General features: G+C 41.5%; 1 long non-coding RNA gene across 5 annotated transcripts; it reads left to right on the forward strand.

Moving 5' to 3' along the window:
• Nucleotides 1–342: 342 nt before the first annotated feature.
• Nucleotides 343–3542, forward strand: LOC123086115 (uncharacterized). Of its 5 annotated transcripts, none has more exons than XR_006440456.1 (4): nucleotides 343–876; nucleotides 1007–1088; nucleotides 1193–1356; nucleotides 1477–3542. It is a non-coding gene; the product is annotated as an uncharacterized lncRNA (long non-coding RNA). The 5 variants fall into 5 exon arrangements; XR_006440455.1 differs by having other exon boundaries at nucleotides 1007–1055; nucleotides 1193–2318; nucleotides 2414–3542; XR_006440453.1 differs by having other exon boundaries at nucleotides 1007–1055.
• Nucleotides 3543–3948: the final 406 nt, after the last annotated feature.

A 3948-nucleotide genomic window follows, 5' to 3' on the forward strand; every position in this document is an offset into this window, starting at 1 on the left:
CCATAAGCTCGGGAGGCGTGCCCTAGGGGGTAGCGCACGCCCCCATGCTTGTGGCCACTTGGCGTGTCCCCTTATGTTGTTTCTTCGCCCAATATTTTTTATATATTGTAAACAAATTAAGGACAGTAAAACTGAACCACTTCCCAGCCCTCTCACGCCCTCTGCGATTTTGGCCGTCAGATCTCGTGTTTCAACCGTTTTCAGCCGTCTGATTGCTGCTAATCGCTACGTGGGCTAGCTATCCTGAGGGTGTCTACTCCCGTGGAAAAATCGGTGCAATGTGGTTAATTGGGCCTCCCTCCCGCAGAAAGCCCATCTAGCACCATTATCTGCAGCGCCCGTACAGCTCCTGTCGATCACTCTAAAAAAAATGTTCCTGTCGATCTCTCATCTCCCGAGTCCTCGACCTAGGTTTCGATGAGCCGCCGCCATCACCGACACCGCCGTAGACCGCGTCCTGGTCTGGCTTCTTAGCCCTTGTTCGCCGCACGACCCGGCAGCGCGTCCTCGCTTCTCCCTCCTCCGGTCCTCCTTCCTCCACATCCAGCGGGGCCTCCTCCCTATTCGCCCACGGCCTCCTGTACCTCGTCGCCGTCCGCCGGCTGCTCGCCCACCGCATCCTCGCCCAGCACCTCGTGTAGCCATATCCCAGAGCTTGAAGACGCCACCCGGTGCTGGCGCACTTATAATAGCCACGACGGCTGGCCATGAGGAGGAGGAGGAAACCCTCGGCCACGGATTCGAGCGCTTCGATGCTGCCATAGCCGTGGCCTCCGAGCATAAATGTTGAAAGCCACATAAATATCCAACACCAAGCTCCTCATGTGGGACTGCGCTCAGATGGACCTTGCTGCCACCGTCTCTTTAGGGGAACAGGTACATGCTCATGATTTTTTTATCCCCTCCTCTCCCCAATCCCTCTCCCAAAACTCACTTCCATTAGTGATTCAGCGTTGATCTGCAGTCAATATATATCAAAGATGATTTTCTTCTAATAATTGTGCAGGTCTGTGAAGGAAAGGAAAAGAAAAGGAATAAGCTGCAGTAAAATTTTGGTGAAGAACTTTTTTGCCTTACCTTGTGAACATGTTGGTCCTCAGATTTTGATTATTGATGATTTGTAGTTCATACATGTTTTTATATTCGATCACTTCATTTGTTCACATACTACTTGATGTTGCATACTCTACAGTCAAATCACCACTTTGAGAAGAAGAGGCCGGTGCAGACGCTCATGGACCAGCTCGGCCTGCAGGACCTGGCCAATACCGTGTCAAGTGTTGGTGCGTGTCCGCATGGACACCATCGACACACATAGGAACGGTTCGGTTCAGCAGCAGCAAGCACATCCAGCAGGTGCGACCTCCATGCTCGGGTGACAACAACGACCAGCATTGTAGAACGACAATCCGCTTCTACTCACCTTGCCTCTGCCCCCTTGCTACAGTTCCATGCTTTGATAATGCATTAATACAGCCATGCAGGGAAAACAAATAGGAAAATTGACGTTGCTCTCCACACGGAAGCCTACAATCATGAACTTTTCCAATTTTGCAAAGTTTGGAGATGATTGAAATCTGCATGCATAGAAGCATTTGAAGTAAATCAGGTTTGAATGGTAGGTACCATATGGTAGGAAATATGTTAGGTATGGTGGTCTTCCTGAGATGCATATTTCATCATAAGCTGCCCTGAAAGAAGTACTAATATGTAGTCTCAAGTAAGGGCTTACTCTTATGCAAGTAAAAGCTGGTCACAACATTCTAATTTGTGATGACCTGCAACAATATTCAAGAAAGAGAGAATCCACTCGAGTATTAACTGCACTGCTGCCTATTCAATCAAACCAATCATTGTTACCTCTAAATGTTTACATTATATGACATTTTGTGTCTACACTGCAAATAAGGAAGAGTTCAGCATGATTGAGCATTTGAGCATATTAAAGAAGTCCAACCGAGGTGCTTAATTCATTCTATATTTTTTTGGGTAATCATGAATTTCATCTTATGATCTGCACTAATAACAAATGCACCAGCTCAGATTTTATCCATCTACAGAACTACTCCCTCCGTTCCAAATTACTCGTCGCAGAAATGGATGTATGTAGAACTAAAATACATCTAGATACATCCATACCCACGACAAGTAATTCGGAACGGAGGGAGTATTAAAGTAAAGATAGCCTATTGTTGGGAAGAAATGCTAACATATTGGATTCTTATAGCATCATAGAGAGCAGGTGGGGCTCCCCAAGCCATGATAGCATGCAGCGTCAAGGGCCTACAGTTTTTTCCTTCAGTTCTTGCAACAGCAAGGTCATTGTCTACAACTATCTTTAATTTGTACATCTATTGGAAGAAAAATCTGAACTTACATCCCCTGCTAAGCCTGATATGGTGTTCCTGCACAGTTTGTAGATCTTGGTCAGTTTCTGCATGTTTTGTTGATTTTTTTTCTTCAACATTATACATGACCACATGCAGAATATAGATACAACTCTCAAGGTAATTTCTCTTTGTTATGTACTGCAAATTATTTTGTGTGATAAAGTAACCATTTGGAAAAATCAGAAGTCCACACGCTTGTCATAAAAAGATAACTACGAACCTTACTTCATATGTTATCGACAATGAAAGCAGTGGTTGAAGCTCATCTAGAACTGTGAAGTTTATCCTTGAGAAAAACTTGTGTCATCTGCCCAGCTGTTGTGGCGCTACTCATCCTTGTTTAGTTAGGCAACTAACCAATAATGTGTTGCTACTTGCTATGCACAAGATATATCCACTTTTGAAAAATGTGATGTTGCATTCTTGTGATCTGGCGTCTTCCTTTGGACTTGCATGATGTTGTAGTACCCTTAATTCTCTTATCTGTATTGTAGACCATTGCGAAATATATTATTCATGTTGCACTATTGCTCATGTGTTTAGAGTTTAGACAGAATATATGTGAACATGTTTAGCTGATGTGCTAAAAATGTTTGTGTTGATAATAACTGCTTATTCATCATATAAAATAAAAACACCATATGCCACTTAAATCCTAACAGGGGAAGCTATACTCAGATGGAAACAATTCATGTGCCTCTTTACATAGATAGCCATTTCTATTAATTATATCAAATTGAGTGGTTTTAGTGGACAGTATTAGAACCAGATTAGCGGCATAGATCGATACAATTATTTACACATATCTCTTAGAGATTTAAGATTTTTTTTAATCGAAGTTACTTGTGTGAGTTATTTGTTGTTAAAAGACTAATGTGATGATACACTTGTATGTATAGGGATGTATTTCTTTTTTTGCGGGAAATATGTTTACTGATGTAAACTTGCACCACACCCATGTAATACAAATATATGTGTACATGTACACTATACTAAATATCATACGGCCTTGTGTCTCCTAAGAGAAGCATTGCTATTTGTTAAGTATGGTGCGGAAATTCATGTTTATTTTCTTTTTATTATTCAGTTGCTCAGTTTCGTAACAAATGTACATCAAAGCTTGATATCTAACCTAAGTTGAGTTTGTCTGTCTGATTTGCGTCTTGGTTATCATGTGAGACTCCTATTTTCTTCATTACGATCTGCAATACTGTTGAATTCAATCTATTTTAGATTTTGGATTTTCCTAGGTTGTCTGATGACTTATTATTCTAGGATGAATAAATTAAAACCTTCATATTTCATGCCTATTTATGAATACATAAGTGAATTTTACTACCATTTTATTGAAAAAATAGACGGGCGCAGCAATGCGCGCCATCAATGGTCTAGTTCTCCTAAAGATTCCAGACATTTGTAGTTGTGTAGAATAGGTATCTCAGATTTGCTCCTTTCCGGTCTAGAATTCCAGAATTTCAGCTACCAGTATTCTCCCTCTTCATATAAATCTTATAAAATAAGAGAGAAAAGGCATACGAATTGTACCATAAAGTGAAAT

This window comes from Triticum aestivum, chromosome 4A, assembly GCF_018294505.1.
Source record: "Triticum aestivum cultivar Chinese Spring chromosome 4A, IWGSC CS RefSeq v2.1, whole genome shotgun sequence".
NCBI classification, from domain to species: Eukaryota; Viridiplantae; Streptophyta; class Magnoliopsida; order Poales; family Poaceae; genus Triticum; species Triticum aestivum.